Source organism: Dendrobates tinctorius, unplaced genomic scaffold (assembly GCF_039654945.1).
Source record: "Dendrobates tinctorius isolate UK_male_01 unplaced genomic scaffold, ASM3965494v1 ptg000065l, whole genome shotgun sequence".
NCBI classification, from domain to species: Eukaryota; Metazoa; Chordata; class Amphibia; order Anura; family Dendrobatidae; genus Dendrobates; species Dendrobates tinctorius.
The window spans coordinates 17,705,001-17,725,122 of record NW_027361733.1 but is presented as its reverse complement, the minus strand read 5'-3'; positions in this window follow the sequence as shown (position 1 = coordinate 17,725,122).

Below are 20,122 nucleotides of genomic sequence, written 5' to 3'. Positions count from 1 at the left end.
GCTAACAAATAAAGAAATAAAAAAATTATGTGGGCTCCCACTTATTTTTAATAACCAGCTAAGGGAAAGCAGACAGATGAGGGCTGGTATTAATATTCTGGGAAGAGACCAATACCCATGAAGTATCCAAGGCATTTTAATATCATCTCACAGCTGTCTGTGTAGCCTTTACTGGTTATTAAAAAGTGGGGATCCCCCAAAAATAACGTGGGGTCCCCCTATTTTCAATAACCAGCAAAGGCTAAACAGACAGCTGCAGGCTGATTTTAATTAACTAAAAAAAGGGGCAATGGATATTGGCCCTCCCTTATTAATAACACCATCCCTCAGCCACCCTGGAAATCCATTACAAGCCTCAGTTCTTCCCGCTTGCTCTGATGTGATGGCAAGCGGGGTAATGGTTTTCAGGGTGATGTCAGCGTAATGTCCGTTGACATCAAGCCCAGGGATTATTAATGGAGAGGCATCCATAAAACACCCACAATACTATCCCCACAGTCAAAAGAAATAAACACACAGAGAAAAGTCCTTTAATTGTAAAAAGCACTCCCCGACCCTCTTTTACTCATTTATTACCTTTAAAAAGATAAAATAACCCAAAGGGGTTCACCGTAAATCCAACTCACATCCTAGGATAATACCCATCTCTGCTACATCCGGATGCAGTGCTGAGTGGTGATATCAGTAATGTTGCCACTCAGCCTCAGAAGCACACTGACAGTAGTATGTGAATCCAGCTGGTGTCACGAGAGCTGACGTCAGTAAGGCTATCACAGTTCACGGCCAGTGAACTGCAGAAACTTTGCTGATGTCACTGCTTGCAGAGTGAGAAATTTCTCAGGCTGCGAGCGGTGACATGAGTAAGGTTATCGCAGTTCACAGTCGATGAACTGAGGTTATCTTATAGATGTCTCTCGATTAGTAACCCCTGGGCTTGATGTCAGTGGACATTACACAGCTGACATCAACCCCAAATTCATCACACCGCTTGCCTATGCACCAGAGCAAATGGGAAGAGACAGGCAAAGCACCAGAATTGGTGCATCTAATGGATGCGCCTTTTCTGGGGTGGCTGCGGGCTGCTATTTTTAGGCAGGGGAGGGCCAAGTATCCATGGACCTTCCCAGCCTGAGAACACCAGCCCTCTGCTGTCTGCTGGTTATCAAAAAATAGGGAGGACCGTACTCCACTTATTATTTATTTAAATAATTTTAAAAAAAATGATGTGGGGGTCCTTCACTTTTTGATCACCAACCAAGATAAACCAGCTACAGCCTGACTATCTGACATACCTCCACATGTTTTCAAAAGAAGAGGGGAACCCATGTCTTTTTCATTTATTTTGTTACATATTGTGTAGGCCAATCATAGCCATGCCAATACTTGGCATGGCTGTGTTGGAGCCATAAGTGCCCACACCGGAAAAGTTTGTTGATTGGCTTCCAATACCTCCAAAAACCTGCTATAGAATCCAAATAATACTATCCTTCAGTGCACACATAATGTTGCCACCAAGTGCCAAAATAAAACTGCCTCAGTGTTTAGTATTACAAAATAGTGCCCGCATAACAGTGGCATATGGTGCCCATGAAACACTTTCATTCTGTACCCAGATAAAATTGCCAGTGTCCAAATATTACTATCGTATAGTGCTAACATAACAGTGGTATACTGTATTTTCCAAACAACGCTGCCATACAATGCCCATGTAACACTGTAATTTAGTGCCTAAACAATATACCTGTGCAGCATTCATAGGGTAGAGCACATTCATCCCACATAATACCGCCATACAGATCAGTACAGTAGAAGGCAGAGAGGACTGTGTGCTTGAGATTTTCCAGTTGCCTAATTCACTGTTTTGCTGGGTATGATGCTTAGTAAATGTATGCCAATGGAGATGACAGTGGAGCAGAAATTTTTATTTGTCACTTTATTCTCAGGTTACTACTCAATGTCATATTGTCTCTGACCCCTAAAATAAAAGGTCACTTGGAAAATTCTAAATTTGCCAGCCCTAAATCCAGCTCTGCCCCATTGACATTTAGGATGTTACCTGAGGAAGGTATTTTCAATTCTGACCTCAGACTGAATCCACTGAGACTATGCAACTATAGCCTGCCATATTAGAACTGTGGAGTTGAGAGACATGTAGTAATTTTAGCCAACTGGGTGTGGTCATCAAGAAGACGAATATATACAAGAGTCGAACATATGACTTGAACACGCCCAAGATACCATAGGAAACACTATATTTATATGATAAGACGTAGTAATAGGACAACCTGAGCAAACCACCAGCAAAAAGGGTTTCATTTACTAGTTCTGCAGTATCTTCCTGATCCCAGCCACAGCTCAGGCCCAAAACAATCCAGTCATCCCCTATATGTCACATTCTACATTATGTATAATGGCCATTATAATGAAGAGCAGCTTCTCTCTAGTTTCTTATTGATAGAGTTTATTCTCCACTTATCAGAGGCTGTTACAATAGCTGGTTAGATTGCAATATAATTAGTGTTAAAATAATATATTATATATGCAATATAACCGTATAATATATAGATGGGACATTTGAAATTTATACATACATGTACACTTTAAATTTATACATATACACACATACAGTGTGTGTATATATATATATATATATATATATATATATATATATACACACTGTACATACACAGTAACGTATGTAAATTTAAAATTGACATGCTTTAGCATGATAGAGTGCAACCTTTTTGTGCATATTGTATATGAAGGTAGCTGCACCTATTCAGACTAGTAAGGATGTGCCAGTCAGTTTTTTGTTGTTTCTATGTTAGCTTACTGACCGAGCACTCCGCCCTTCACTGTGATTTTAAGTACAGCAGGCTCCTACCAACCCATAAATGCAGGCTTTACTGAGAGATGTCCACATTCACCAAGGAATTCAGACAACAGCCTAAGTCCGGATTTCAGGAAAAACGAGGAGGGACCTTTGGCCGGAACACAGCAAACAAGGCTATTGACCTATCAATTTACCGCAGGGGCTTATTTTAGTTATGCCACTGCTGCCAGCAATATGTCATGAACTGCAGGGATTTATGTATATCCCACTTTCAGTTCCGCTTTGGAACTTGCAGCTCTCAGGCGCCCCCCTTACCCTCAGGTCAGGCAGGGAACTACACCTAGGATAACTGGTCGCTGGATGGGCTTGACCCGCATACCCCCGCACAGACCCACATACCCCCGCACAGCCTCGCATACCCCCGCACAGCCCCACACAGACCCCGCAAAGCCCTGCACAGACCCACAATGCCCCACACACCTCCGCACAGACCCGCATACACCCGGCCGCACAGCCCCGCACAGACCCCCGCACAGACTCCCACACAGACTCCCACACAGACCCCCGCACAGACCCCCACACCCCCACACAGCCTCGCATACCCCCGCACAGCCCCGCACAGACCCCCACAAAGCCCTGCACAGACCTGCAATACCCCGCACATGTCCGCACAGACCCCCACACAGACCCGCATACACCCGCACAGCCCCCTTCACAGACTCCCACACAGACCCCTGCACATCCCCACATACTCCCGCACAGATCCCCGCACAGACCCGCAAAGACCCGCATACCCCCGCACAGACCCACATACCCCCGCACAGACCCCTGCACAGATCCACATACCCCTGCACAGCCTCGCATACCCCCACACAGACCCGTATATCCCCGCACATACCCCCACAAAGCCCTACACAGACCCCCATATGAAGCCTGCAAACACAAACACACACAGGCTCACACATACACCGCACAGACTCCTGCACAGCCCTGCATACTCCTGCACAGATCCCCGCACAGAACCGCATACCCTCGCACAGCCCGCATACCCCCACACAGCCCCGCATACCCCCACACAGACCCGCATATGCCCCCACAAAGCCCTGCACTGACCCCCATACCCCCGCACAGACCCGCATATTCCCCGCGGAAGTATGTGGGGCTGTGCAGGGGTCTGTGTGGGAGTCTGTGAAGGGGTCTGTGAGGGGCTGTGCGAGTGTATGTGGGTCTGTGTGGGGGTCTGTGCGGATATGTGCGGGGCATTGCGGGTCTGTGCAGGGCTTTGTGGGGGTCTGCGCGGGGGTATGCGAGGCTGTGCGGGGGTATGGGGGTCTGTGCGGGGAATATGCGGGTCTGTGCGGGGGTATGGTGATCTGTGCAGGGCTTTGTGGGGGTCTGTGCGGGGGTATGCAGGGGTCTGTGCGGGGGTATGCGGTTCTGTGCGGGGATCTGTGCAGGGCTGTGCAGGAGTCTGTGCGGTGTTGTATGTGTGAGCCTGTGTGTGTTTGTGTATGCAGGCTTCATATGGGGGTCTGTGTAGGGCTATGTGGGGGGTATGTGCGGGGATATACGGGTCTGTGTGGGGGTATGCGGGGCTGTGCGGGGGTATGCGGGCTGTGCGGGGGTCTGTGCGGGGGTATGCGGTTCTGTGCGGGGATCTGTGCAGGAGTATGCAGGGCTGTGCAGGAGTCTGTGCGGTGTTGTATGTGTGAGCCTGTGTGTGTTTGTGTATGCAGGCTTCGTATGGGGGTCTGTGTAGGGCTATGTGGGGGGTATGTGTGGGGATGTACGGGTCTGTGTGGGGGTATGCGAGGCTGTGCGGGGGTCTGTGCAGGGGTATGCGGGGGTATGGGAGTCTGTGCGGGGGTATGTGGGTCTGTGCGGGGCTGTGCGGGGGTCTGTGGGTCTGTGCGGGGGTATGCGGGTCTGTGCGGGGATCTGTGCGGGAGTCTGTGTGGGGTTGTATGTGTAAGCCTGTGTGTGTTTGTGTATGCAGGCTTCGTGCGATGGGACTACAAATCCCATCGGGCTATGCCTGCTACAGTCACAGTGATTGACACATTAGCCAATGATGGGACAGTAGTAGTCGCATCATCTGGCTAATGTGTTGAATGTAAAAAAATTTTAAAAAATTAAAAAATAAGCATACACACATATATAATCCATACTCACCATCTGCACCTAATCCCCAAAGCCATCGATCACCTGAAAAATAATTAAAATAATAAACAAACATTATACTCCCTGTCCGACGTAATCCAATTAATTAATACGATTGTCCCATGACAGCTCTCTGACAGCTCTCCACGGGAGATCGACGTTGGACAATCGTATTAATTGGATTACGTCAGACAGGGAGTATAGTGTTTATTATTTTAACTTTTTTTCAGGTGATTGATGGCTTTGGGGATTAGGTGTAGATGGTGAGTATGGACTATATATGTGTGTATGTTTATTTTTTATGTATTTATTTATTTTACCTTCAACATTAGCCAGATGATGGGACTACTACTGTCCCATCATTGGCTAATGTGCCAATCACTGTCAGTGTAGCAGGCATAACCCGATGGGACTTGCAATCCCATCGAGCAATGCCTGCATACACCCCCGCACAGACTCCCGCATACCCCCGCACAGACCGCCGGCACAGCCCCACACAGACCCTCATACGCCCGCATGCCCCGCATACCCCCCGCACAGACCTGCATACCCACTCACAGACCCCCGCATAGCCCCGTATACCCCCGCACAGACCCGCATACCCCTACACAGACGACCCTCACACAGACCCGCATACCCCTGCACAGCCCCGCTTACCCCCACACAGACCCCTGCACAGCCCCGCATACCCCCCGCACAGATCCGCACAGATATGTGAAAGGGGCAACCGAGCAGTGTGGCGTCAGGTCTTTTATACCCTTGATGATGGTGTGCGGCCAGCCAATCACTGCACGACCACACAAAAATAGGCAGCTGCATTTCATAGCCTTGAAGACAATCCCTGCAGCGTGATTGGGTGTCTAAAGTCCGCCAAAATTGCTGGGTGGAGACCCAAGTTCCCGCCGAGTAATCCCGGAAATGCTCGGTGCTCTCCGAGTACACCGAGCACAGTGATAGGTGAGTACCGAGTAGTGGCAAGCACGTTCGCTCATCACTACTTACAATCAATCCACTGGGGAACTACTCCAATATCTACTGGAATGGGGAATCTGCTATTCAACTGTCTACTACAGATTTCACATGAATTTTCTACAGTCAGTGGCTCTCTGGCTGTCAGGGCACTGCTGAGAGTTGTAGTTCCAGCGTTGGCTCACAGATCTTGCTCTTAATGACCCCCATCAGCTTGCCCTATGCATAAAAGCCTACTTAGCATGCGGTTTCAGCATTGTGCCCGCAGTTCCCTGAACCATCCACTTGGCAGCACCAGCAAATAACAGAACGCAGCATTAATCTTCATAGAGAGATTGTCAATAGTGCTGAGGCCTGGGAGACAGTAATTGTTTTACATACAGACTCCGTGGGCCGGGTCATTGCAGATTTCATTAAGATAATCAGTCTTAATGATTTACAGCAGCTCAGGCTCCGATCACATCTCTGGAAGATGAGGATAAAATGCTCACTCTGCCCTGACTGATACATCGGCACTGACTAATACACCCAACAATGACCGATACAACCTGCACCGACTGACACAGCCAACACTGTCTGATACACCCGGCACTGACTGATATACCGTCTCTCACTGAAAAACTTAACATTGACTGATACACCGAGCACTGAGTGATAACACTGGCACCGAATGATACACGCGTCACTGACTAATATAACGGCACTGATTGATAAACTCAACACTAACTCCACAACCTTGCAAACCCTTGCAGAAATCTTAAACACTTCGATTTAACTCACTCCCAGAATCCCTTCTCCCTCTTGCAGACATAAAGTAGGTTCCTCGCATGATGCAGATGCTGCCAATGCTTTATATAACACCAAAACAGCTACAGCTCTCAAATCTGTCACCCCCCTCACACATACTAATGCTCACACACTCAACAGGCAACCCTGGCACACCAGCCTGACTAAACATATGAGTCGGGTTACAGCATTGCTGAGCTGAGATGGGAAAGTTCCCACTCCAATGAGCACTTCATCATATTCAAACAATTCCTCACTACTAGAGATGAGCGACTTTGCCTTTTTTTCGGGTCGAGTCGGGATTCACGAAACCCGACTTTCGCAAAAGTCGGGTCAAACGAAATCGGCCGATTATCGTGAAAAGTCGAAGGCCGACTGAAACACGAAACCCAATGCAAGTCAATGGGGAAGCAAAGTCGGCAGGGAGTGGAGGACAGGAAACACACCTACAGTGCTCATTTGAATGCCAAAAACATCAATTCTGATTACTGAAGCTTTTCAACCCTAATTTACTTCATAATACAAGTTACGCACTGAAAAATGGGGGTTATTTGGCTAAATTTGTGGGGGGGTAGGGCTGGCTCCAGGTTTTCATGTGGCCTTGGCCAAAGAGCGCCCCTTTAACACAACTCATGATGCTCCGATACCGCAGAAAAATAGCGGCATAGTACAATGAAAAATACTTCACTTTTTACATCTCATGACTGATATCCATTTTAGGCTACTTTCACACATCAGTTTTTTGCCGTCAGGTAGGATCTGGCTATTTTTAGAAAAAACGTTTTTCTGCCGGATCCATCTAGCAGGTTATATCTGTTTCCTGGGGGCTGGCCAATTGGATCTGAGCATGCACAGACTTAAAAAAACGGATCCGGTGGCTGGATCCGTCTTTTTCTGGATCCGGCGCATTCCAGCGCCCATAGACTTTCATTGTGGCAAAAAGCCGGAAGCGTCGGATCCGGCGCTTCCGGCTTTTTCGCCGGAGACAAAAAACGTTACAGTAGCCGTTTTTTCCAGACGCCGGAATGAGACAAGTAGTCGGATCCGGCAAAAAACGGATGAAACGCAATGACATCCGGCGCGATCCGGCGCTAATGCAAGTCAATGGGGAAAAACTGGATCCGGCATTGCATTTCGCTGGATCCGGTTTTACAAAAAAAAGCCGGATCGCGCCTGACGGCGAAAAACTGATGTGTGAAACAGGCCTAAAATAGCTCCAAAAATAGACAGTCTATTACTCCATACAGCATTATGGCCACCGCATAGTGCGCTATACAGAGTAATGAGGCCCATATATTTCTCCATACAGAATCATTGGTCCCATATAATGTTTGAAACAGTATATGATGAGCTCCACATAATGCTACAGTATATATTGGTCCCCATGGATGAAGCTCCACTGTTTTATGGGCCCAAATAATGCTCCATACATAATGGGCCCCATTTCTAAAGCTCTAGTGTATAATGTGCCCTGTAAATGCTGCTCCAGTGTCTGATGTCCACCTTTGGAATGCTCCAGTGTATGGTGGGCCCCATATATCTTTCTCCAGAGTATAGTGCTCCCCAAAAATTGCTGTCCCAACATTGAAAACAATTAAATAAGTCTCCTCAAATAAGTCTCCTCGCTAGGGAATCCCTGTACTAGTCTGGGCGTACAGACGTGATGTCATTGCGCTCTCTGATCAGAATATCACTGTCACGAAACGCCGAAGACATCATGGCAGTGGAGCAGGGAGAGGTAAGTATTTCAACTATGCAAGTGCTGTGATCCTGAGCAAGCAGGGGGGGCCCACTCGCTAGCGACGGCACTGGCACAGGGCCCCTCATAGTACGGCGGTGTGTCTGATGGCGGGTGTGCACCCTCACCGTCAGAGACACTTGATTGCACTATGAGGGACCCTGTGCCAGTGCCCGCGCCCAAGAGTCGCCCACCCACCTGTCCAGGGCAACGGCACTCGCACGGTTGCGTGCGCTAGGTGGTGACCCCGGCCATGGGGGGAGGAGGCAGCCCAGTTAGGGAGGTTTACAAAATGGCATATGTTGATGTGGGACATTCACCTGCTGGTAAAGGCGAAATTGGTCAAGTCCCAGGAAGAGGAGGACCAAAGATAGCCATTTTTCTGCCAACTTATATGTCATCAGGGTAAGGTGTGACAAAATCCTTGGAAACCCATGCATGGTTCATTTTAATGAAGGTTAGATCATCCACATTTTGGGTCGAGAGACGGGTCCTTTTTTCTGTCAGGATTGATCCAGCAGCACTGAAGACTCTTTCCGATAGCACACTTGCAGCTGGGCAAGCGAGCTCCTGTAAGGCATATTGTTCCAATTCAGGCCAGGTGTCTAGTTTAGCGGCCCAATAGTCAAATGGGAATGACGTGTGAGGGAGAACATCGATATGGGACGAGAAATAGTTTGTAACCATAGTTGACAAGTGCTGTCTCCTGTCACTTTCAATCGATGCAGTATTACCAGTCCTGTGAATGGGACTTGAAAAATCAGTCCACAACATGGTCATGAAACCCCTGTCTCCAATGCCACTTCTGATGTGTGCACCACCAACATCTCTTCCAAGCTGCCCCCGGGCCCTACGGCTCTTGTGAGAACCATCACTGCTGCTGTGTGCTGGGAATGCCTCAACCAACCAGTTTACCAGATTTGCTTGTTAGCCAATATTAGGTCAAGGTTCTCCTGTGGCATGACGTTTTGGAATTTGCCTTTATAGCGTGGATCCAGGATGCTGGCCAATCAGTAGTCTTCATCGTTCATCATTTTGGCAATGCGGGGGTCCCTTTTTAGGATCTGCAAGGCATAATCTGACATGTGGGCCAATGTTCCCGGTGTCAATGATGCACTGCGAGTGCTGGGTGGAGGAGCACTTTCTGGCAAATCCACATCCCTCCAGTCACGCACAAACCCTGTACCAGACCTTGCCACGCCAACATTTTCTCTTGCCCCATGAGAAGCATACTCCTCCCCTAAATAATCATCCCCATCATCATCCTCCTCCTCCTCTTCCTCTTCTTCCTCCACCTCGTCCAGGAGAGTTCCCGGAGCAGACAATGGCTGACTGTCATCAAGGCTTCCCTCATCCTCTTCCTCATCATCCTCGGCTGCAGACGCCTGCTCCTTAATGTGCGTCAAAGATTGCATAAGCAGACGCATAAGTGGGATGCTCATGCTTATGATGGCGTCGTCTGCGCTTACCAGCCGTGTGCATTCCTCAAAACACTGAAGGACTTTACAGAGGTCTTTCAGCTTCGACCACTGCACACCTGTCAACTCCATGTCTGCCCTCGAAGTGCCTGCTCGTGTATCCTCCCACAAATGAATTACGACCTGCCTCTGTACGCACAGCCACTCAACCATGTGCAGGATGGAGTTCCACCTTGTTGCAACGTCGATAATTGGGCGGTGCTTGGGAAGGTGGAGCAATCGCAGCTTCTGCATACGACTGGAGTGTACCGGCGACCGGCGGATGTGCGAGCACAGTTTTTGGACCTTCTGGAGCAAGCCTGTTAACGCTGGATAATTATTGAGGAAGCACTGCACCACCAGGTTCAAGGTGTGAGCCAAGCAAGGTATGTGTCTGAGATTTGAAAGGGCTGAAAGGGCTATGGCTGCCACAAAATTCCGGCCGTTATCACTAACTACCTTGCCTGCCTCAAGATGAAGACTGCCCAGCCATGACTCAGTTTGTCGCTGAAAGTAGTCGGCCAGTACCTCCGCGGTGTGTCTGTCGCCCAAACACATCATCTTCAGCACAGCCTGCTGACGCTTTCCACTAGCTGATCGATAGGGGGACACCTCGTGTGCAACACTGGCAGCTGCGGATGGAGTGCTCATGCAACTGCGTTCTGTGGACGAGCTTTCGCTTCTGGAGGAGGAGGAGGAAGGTCGAACGCCTACAGCCAACTGTTTCCAATACCGTGGACTAGGCAGCACTGTCCCACCACCGCTGTCCCCTGTGGACCCTGCATCCACCACATTAACCCAGTGCGCAGTGATGGACACGTAACGGCCCTGGCCATGCCTATTGGACCATGCATCAGTTGTGAGGTGCATCTTTCCACTCACTGATTGCTTGAGTGCATGTACAATGCAGTCTTTCACATGAAGGTGGAGGGCTGGGATGGCTTTGCGAGAAAAGAAGTGGCGACTGGGTAGGTCATAGCGTGGTACTGCGTTGGCCATGAGTTCGCGGAAAGCTGCGCTTTCAACCAACCGATAGGGCATCATCTCTAACGAGATTAGTTTGGCAATGTGGGCGTTCAAACCCAGTGTACGCAGATGAGAGGATGAGTACTTTCTTGTCCTACTCATAGTCTCTGGTAGGGTGAGCTGGACTTGAGAGCTGAATATGGTCGAACCAGGGGTGGACATGGCGGACTGAAAAAGGTTTGATGTTGGTGATGGAGTTGTTGTTCTTTCTGATGGCCTAGATTCAGGCTTTCGTTGCAATAACAGTGTGATTCCCTGACTGATTTTCCCTTGCGACGACAACTCAACATTTGCTGCTGGTGGTGTGCTAACCGGTGGGCTTACAGTGGGGGAAACAATGTAGTGTTGCTGACTACCTTCTTTGGGAGCAGTTGCACATGTGGTACGTGAGTTTTGATAGTCCGTCCACGCTTGCAAGTACATGGTGGTTAAATGTCTTAGCATGCAACTGGTATTCAAATTTCTCAGATTTTTCCCTCGGCTAAAGGTCTTTGCGCACTTCTTACATATAACCTTTGCCTGATCATTAGGATTTTGTTCAAAAAAGTGCCACACTGCACTCTTCCTACTATGGAAAACATTTTGAGGCCTTGCACGATGTGCTATTTTGACCATCTGGCCAAGCTGTCCTGCAACTCTTTTGGTTTTTGTAACCTGTTTTTGGACTGCTCCGCGCCTGCCAGATAACAGCTGTTGTGATGTCGATGCCCGCTGCGGATGCTCCTCCTCCTCTTCTGAGCTATTGGCAGCGGCACCTTCTTCCCCCAGTGGATGTCAATCTGGGTCAACAACTGGGTCATCCATCACCTCCTCTTCAATGTCATGTGCACCTTCCTCTGTGTCACCGTGTATGGTGGTATAGTATGTGGGAAGGGGCACCTGAGTTTCATCAGGGTCAGATTCTGCCTCAGTACACTGCGAGGACAATGTAGTGCTCTCAGTGAATGTACCCACAGATAAATCTATCAGTGGCTGTGCATCAGTGCACTCCATGTCAGATTCATCTTGGCCTGGGTAATCCACGATATGACTTGATAACCCAGGCATGGTATGTGAAAACAGCTCCATGGAGTAATCTGTAGTGTGGCCTGCCGCATCCTTCAATTTTGGTTGGGGTGAAGGACACAAGGAAAGGTGTGGTTCATGACCATGAGCCTCCAATGACGACTCAGTGCTTTTATTTTTTAAAACTTCAGAAGAGGAGGTGATAGAGCTGGAGGCTGAGTCAGCAATGAAAGCCAAAACTTGTTCTTGAAGCTCTGGCTTTAAAAGCGGTTTACCTACTCCCAGAAAAGGGAACCTTCGAGGCCTTGTGGAGCCAGATGATGATGCAGGCTCAACACCTCCTGCATTAGGTGCTATTTTGCTTTTGCCACTACCAGCAGATCCACCACCAACACCATCATTACCAGCTGCCAACCCCCGCCCACTTCCACAGACTCTTCCACCACACTTCCTCATTTTTGGGAAAAATGTACCCAAAAAACCACCAACTATATGGTACTGTAAAACAAGGTACAAGTTGTATATAGGACTGTGGAGAATGGGAATCTCTCTAGACTTCAGGACACAGTTGGATTCTGTCAGGCCCTGTTTATATTACACCGCAATGTGACAGGCAGATTCTGGATGGTGTAAGAAAGGTGTATAGAGGACTGTGGAGAATTGGAATCTCTCTAGACTTCAGGACACAGTTAGATTCTGTCAGGCCCTATTTATATTACACCGCAATGTGACAGGCAGAAATTGCCTAGTGCATGACAAACTACAAGGTGTATATAGAATTGGGCAGAATTGAAATCTCCCTAGAGTGTAGGTCTGTTAGAACGGACAAACTCCTCGACTTTTCCTTACAGAGTCACACACATAGCTTCAATTTGGCAGTGATAACAGCCGTTACATGGTACTGAGAGAGGAGCGTGCACGTACACCGCTGTACGGTGTATGTAAAATTGTCAAGCTCCGTGTTTTTGTATACGGACTGACACACGCTGTCTCTCTCTAGTTTTGAATGTAATCAAACAGAAAATATACTAAACTGTTTGAAAAACGGACAAAACCATAAGGTGTAGGTCTGTAAGAACGGGCAAACTCCTTGACTTCTCCTTACAGAGTCACACACATAGATAGCTTCAATTTGGCAGTGATAACAGCCGTTGCACGGTACTGAGAGAGGAGAGTGCACGTACACCGCTGTACGGTGTATGTAAAATTGTCAAGCTCCGTGTTTTTGTATAAGGACTGACACACGCTGTCTCTCTCTAGTTTTGAATGTAATGAAGCAGCAAATATACTAAACTGTTTGAAAAACGGACAAAACTGTAAGGTGTAGGTCTGTAAGAATGGACAAACGCCTCGACTTTTCCTTACAGAGTCACACACGTAGATAGCTTCAATTTGGCCGTGATAACAGCCATTACACGGTACTGAGAGAGGAGCGTGCACGTACACCGCTGTACGGTGTATGTAAAATTGTCAAGCTCCGTGTTTTTGTATACGGACTGACACACGCTGTCTCTCTCTAGTTTTGAATGTAATCAAACAGCAAATATACTAAACTGTTTGAAAAACGGACAAAACTATAAGGTGTAGGTCTGTAAGAACGGACAAACTCCTCGACTCTTCCTTACAGAGTCACACACGTTGATAGTTTCAATTTGGCCGTGATAACAGCCGTTACACGGTACTGTGTGAGGAGCGTACACCGCTGTACGGTGTGTGAAAAAATGAACGCTCACTACCTCACCAGGACAAAACAATACAATTTGGATTGCTTTTAAAAAAGCAGTTTGAACACCAGTGTGCACACAGCAATGCAGCTAGCCTTAAAAGGCAGGTTAATCACCACCAGCGCTGCTGCACAAAAGCAAAAATCTTCACCTTTCACTGCACAGTAACTACAGTGAAAAGCGCTAGCAGCAGAAGCAGTTTTTTTCTTTTTGCCTTCCTAATGCTCTCCCTACAGAATCAGCAGCTGCAGCAGTTCTCCCTATTCTGAGATCAGCATGAGTAACATGGTGGTCGGCGTCTCTGCCCTTTTATACCCCCTGTTATGCCACACAAAGCAAGCCAATCACTTGCATGCCCGTCTCCAAGATGGTGGTGACCGCTGCCTATGTCATCACGTTGCCCACAGTGTCCGTTCTTCCTGATTAGCTGAAAAAGGGCGCTAAAGCATCTTTTGAAACGCGACTTTGGCGCTAAAGTCGCCGACCTCGTGGCCGACCTCACGCTAAGGTCGGGTTTCGTTTCATGAAACCCGACTTTGGCGAAAGTCGGCGACTTTTGAATTTTTTCGACCCGTTTCGCTCAACTCTACTCACTACTTTCAAGTCCACACTCACTGCAATAAAGCAAACCTACTTCTCATCTCTCATTCTCCTCCCTCTCTCACAACCCTAAATAGCTATTCAACACTTTCAAATCTCTCTTACATCACCCAGCACCTCATCTCAGCTGAAGGCTTTGCCTCATGCTTCAAGCAGAAGATTGATTACATCAGATAAAGCTTTGGCCTACAGTCCAAAAAGCCTCTCCTCATAACTACTCAGAGCTCCTCCAGAATCAGCTTCTCCACCATTACGGAAGATCAACTTTCCTCTTTACTCTCCAGGTCACATCCTCACCACCTGTGCACTTGACCCGATCCCATATTACTTCATCCCTAACCTCACCACAGTCTTCACCCCACCCTAACCCATATCTTCAACCTATCACTAACAACTGGTGTCTTCCCCTCTTTCTCCAAGCATGGCTTGATCAAACCCATCCCCAAAAAGCCCTCGCTTGACCCATCCTCTGTGTCTAGTCATTGCCCCATATCCCTTTTCACCTGTACCTCAAAACTACTTGAACAAAATGTCGATCTTGAACGGGTCCCTCACCTCTAGTCCTGCTCCCTCTTTGTCCGCTTACAATCTGGCTTCGAATCGCATCATTCCACTGAAACTGCCCTGCTTAAAGTGACCATTGACCTACTTACTGTCAAATTCAAGCGACACTACTCTGTCCTCTGCCTTCAATACAGTGGACATCTCTGCTTTGTAGCCTGCCCTCTAACACTCTCACACCCCTCCAATCTATCCTAAACTCTGCTGCACGACTAATCAACCTCTCCTGTCACTGTTCCCAGTCATCTCCTCTCTGTCAATCCCTCACTGGTTCCCCATTGCCAAGAGACTACAGTTAAAAACCCTAGCCATGGCTGGCATATAAAGCCATCCATAATCTGTATCTGTTGTACATGTGACATAGTGTACTGGTGGTTACCTGCATGCAACCTCCGATCCTCAGAAGATCTCTTTCTCTTCTTCCCTCTTATCTCCCCTTCCCACAATCGAATATAAGATTTTTCCCATGCTTCCCCTCTACTCTGGTACTCTCTACCCCAACATATCAAACTCTCGCCTACCATGGAAACATTCAAAAGGAACCTGTCACAACTCATTTTTGGAGTCGTGAGTCGTGACAGCTCTGGTTCTGCTTTAATTTAAATGTGGTTTTTACTTTTGGGCCAGCAAGGTTTAATGTCAATTTCCTTGCTGGCAGCTCCTGTGTTGCTGGTCAGCTGATGTGGGTTGTGACCACTCCCATTATCCTTTAAGTAGCCACATATTGCATTACCTGACTGTTGGTAATAGTTTTTCTCTGGAGACCAGCCTAGGAGTTGGGAGCTCTCTGGTGCCATCAGTGTATCAGCTGCTTGAGGCCCTGGTTTCATTTCCTCTGCTGTGTGGAGTTTGAAGCAGAAGCTTGAGCTGTTTTTTGTTGTTCCTTTCCTTTTCTGTCTCGTGCTTGTCACTACCCCTGTGTTGATATCATCTGCAGTTGTGAGGCTAGCGTCCTTGCCAGCCAGTGGACTAGCCAGGGTATAGTGAGGTGACAGCTAGGGACTATGCACGTGATGGCGGTGGGGGGAAGGACCCACATAGGGTGTTAGGAGAGCTTAGGGATAGGCACAGGTTGTTGTTTAGAAGGTGCCCCATCCCTCGTTCCCTAATGTTGGGGCCTTCCTCCCCCTTTTTCCATCCCATTGTGAGTATATTGTGCCATCCGCTGGACCGACCCCTGTTGGGTCATGACATTATTACCAACTGTTCCATTCTGGTGAACCTATGGTGCAAGTGGAGGCTTTTGCTCACCGGATCCAGACTCTCACGGATGAGGTTACTGAGTTGCGGACTCAGGTGCTGCAGCAGTTTCAGCAGATGTCTGAGTTCTTGGTCTCGGTGCATGTCCACGCTCAAGCGGAAAACAAAATATCTATCCCTGACAGGTTCTCTGAAGATTGAGATACATTTATTGTGTTCAAAGAAGCCTATAAATTATATTTCAGACTTCACCCTCATTCTTCAGGGAGTGAGGAACAGCGTGTGGGGATTATGGTCTCCCTTCTCAAGGGTGATCCACAATCCTGGGCCTTCTCTCTGTTTACCGATTCACCATCTTTGCGGTCGGTGGATGAGTTTTTTGTGGCATTGGTGCTGGTGTATGGGGATCCTGATGGCGCTTCCCTGGCTGAGTCTCGACTCCGTAAGATCAAGCAGGGAGGTCGGGCAGCTAAGGAGTACTGCTCAGAGTTCCGGAGATGGGCCACTGACACTCAGTGGAATGACCCTGCTCTTAGGAGCCAATTTTGTCAGGGTCTATCAGCTAGGCTTCAGGATACTCTGGTGCAGTATGCTGCTTCTGTGTCATTGGAGGCCGCCTTGGCCCTTGCAATCCGGGTGGATAGACACCACAGGGAGAGACAATCACTGAATCTACCCCCTGTTGCTCTTTCTAGGGAGAAGGACACACTGGTGCAGACGGACGAACCTATGCAGGTGGGAGGAGTTTCCTCTCAAACTGGGTTGCCTGCAGTTAGCCATGGGAAGGGGGCCTGTTTCTGCTGTGGTCTTACAGATCATTACATTAATGTCGTGCCAAAGTTGGTACTTCATCATCAAAGCCACTTTCCCCTGGCCGTATGTAGGGAGGTGACCAGGGTGTGTACATTTCCTCCATTCTGATATCTCAGTTTTCCATTTCTGCAGAAGTGGTGGTTGGTGGGGAGACTGAGACAGTACCGATTCTTGTGGTTAGTGGAGCTGGGTTCAATCTGGTGGATTCTCACTTTGTTTAGACTCATGGTCTGATTGGTAGGACGCTGACAAGACCCGTTTCCATTCAGGCAAATGACTCTGTCCCTCTCAGCCAAAGGAGTCTGACCCAAGTCTTAGACAATATTAACCTGTGTGCAGGAACTCTTTTTGAAGTGTCCCTGTTGTGCTACTGGGACGCCCTCACACCCAGGGCTGTGGGGTATTCGGTACCGGGCCCGATGAGCTTCAATGGGAGATGTCACGGCAGCGATGACCCGGCCCGTGGCCCCGGGCGCCCATTATAAAAGGGGGTTGTTTCAGTGTGCTTGTGGTAGTGAAAGTTTATAAGTGATTCGTGATGCCACCTGTGGTATTCGGCAATGTGGATGTAAGCCGACGCTGCAGACAGATCCTCTGGGACAGATGGTGTGGTGCAGCAATGATGTTATATCCCTCCACAGGCAGGGCTGTAGTCCCAGGGCAGTGTAGGTGAAGTGACAGGTAGATGGTGTAGTCTCAGGCGCAGAGGATGCAGCAGTGCTGGGCAGGTTGGCACAGGAATAAGTAGAGGACACCAGGGCATGTAGTTCCAAAGCTTTACTCACAGTCTGTTGTACAAACAGGTGCCTGCCTCCGTGCCATGTCCTCCGGGTCAGGGACTCAGTCAACCTCCAGGCCAGATGGAATACTCCTTTCCAACACTCCGCCAACATGTGTCTTTCTGAACGTCTCCTCTTATAGCGCCTTTAAGTGAAGTACTCCTAGTACTAAGTTACACTGGAGTTCCTCCTGTCCGATGATCTTATGAACTCTACTTGTACGGCAGACAGCTGTAGCCTGCTTCGGGGACTCCTTGCTACTAAGGCCCGGCTCACTATCCAGTTGCTGTTGTGCCCCCAAGTCTTGTGTGGGAATAAAGTGGTCACTACTTCTATTCCTCCGGTGTCTGCTGCAGAACCATTAATATCCATACAACCTCGGGGACCGGGCCCCGGCCTTGCGCTTAGAACTTCTAGGAAGGGTTCTCTTCAAACCCACGTCCTCTGTTCCCTTTTTCTCCTCACGTTCCGTACTAATCTTTCCTTCTATGGAGAATCAGGCTTTCAGGCTACTTTGCTCTCTCTCTTCCTCTCCCGTGCCAGCAGACCCAGGTCACTGGGATCTGCTGCAGCACTTCTATCCCTCTATCCCTCTCTCTGGGGATCTTCTTCTCTCCAGCTCTCTAACCAACTGACCCTCTAATCCTAAACTCTTCCCGTTCCGTGTAATGTAAACTAACTCCACCCACCTCCCAGCACGTTTCGTGTTCCAAGCAGGGAGCCACCAATGGGTGCTTTGCTACACTCCAAGCAGGGAGCCGCCAAAGGTTCTTTGTTACACTACTTTGTGGTGTGGGGTGCAGGTGTTGGAGTGTGGTCAGGAGTCTCCACCTTACCTGGATGGTGGGATACCACACCTCAGGAGGAGGTGCAGTACCTCTGTGGTGACTGAGCCTCAGGGGCGCCACACTACGTCTTGGAGGGTATGCCAACTCCCATCGTCTTAGGCTTCCCTTGGCTGAAGAGACAAAATCCGGTCATAGATTGGTGGTCCAGGGAAGTAGTTAGTTGGGACCAGTCTTGTAAAGACTGTTGCCTGGGAGCTATGGTTTCGAATCTACCCCTTCTTCTCCAGTGGAGGCAGCTAAGGTGCCACCAGGGAATAGGGGCAGGATTCAACCCTCACCACATGTAAACCCTGAGTCTCGGTGTCCTCTCAGGAGGAGGGATCAGGGGAGGGTGATGGTTCCCCCTGAATATCGTGAGGGTATGAGTTTGGTGACACGGGGGGGCCGCCTCTGTTGTCTGTTCCTTAAGGAGATTACTTTCTGTTGGCAAATGCAAGCATGAAAATAAACATTCAGGTCCGGACCTGTGTGTGAATGAGTACGTGTGGGTGTCCACTAAAAGCATCAAGTGGAAATACGCATTTGGAACCTGGAGTTAGAGGGTGATTGTGCCATATCAGGTGTCGGCCGTTCTCAGCCCTAATACCTTCTAGTTGGAGTTACCCCCAGTGATTCATATACAGTAGATAACATATTCCACTCTCTGGAGATTTGTTGTGCCTCTGGAGCCTATGGTATTTCTGTCACCATCGGGCTACATTTGCCATAAACCTGAGGATCAGGTGACTGCAGGGTGGATCCTAGTGGGTCGAGGCATCCTCACTGTACTTCATTTCCAGAGTAATCTAGGGCTAATGGTCCAGAGGCCCCTCATTGAAAGGGAGGTACTGTCACAACTTATTTTTGGAGTTGTGACAGCTCTGGTTCTGCATTAATTTAAATATGGTTTTTACTTTTGGGCCAGCAAGATTTAATGTCAGTTTCATTGCTGGCAGCTGCTGTGTTGCTGGTCAGCTGATGTGGGTGATGACCACTCCCACTATCCCTTAAATAGCCACATGATGCATCAGCTAACTGTTGGTAATAGAGTTTTTTGTGGAGACCAGCCTAGAAGTCGGGAGCTCTCTGGTGCCATCAGTGAATCAGCTGCTTGAGGTCCTGGTTCTGTTTCCTCTGCTGTGTGGAGCTTGCAGCAGAAGCTTGAGCTTCGTTTTTTGTTTTTCCTTGTCTTTTCCGTTTCGTGCTTGTTACTACCCCCTGTGTTGATACCATCTGCATTGGTGACGCTAGCATCCTTGACGGCCAGTGCACTGGCCAGGGTATGGAGAGGTGACAGATAGGGACTAGGCACGTGACAGGCATGGGGGGGAAGGACCCGCATAGGACGTTAGCGGACCTTAGGAATAGGCATAGGTTGTTGTTTAAAAGGTGCCCCATTACATGTTCTCTATTGTTATTGTTAGGGTCTTCCTCCCCCTTTTTTCCTTTTTCCCTTTTTCCATCCCATTGTGTGTTGTGCCGTCCGCTGGACCGACCCTTGTTGGGTCGTGACAGCACCTGAAGACTCATCTGTTCTGACAAGCCTACAACCCAAAGTAACCCTCGTTCCACCATAACGCTGCATGACCACCTCTTCTCTCACCTACTGTATCCTCATCAATCCCTTGTAGACTGTAAACTTTC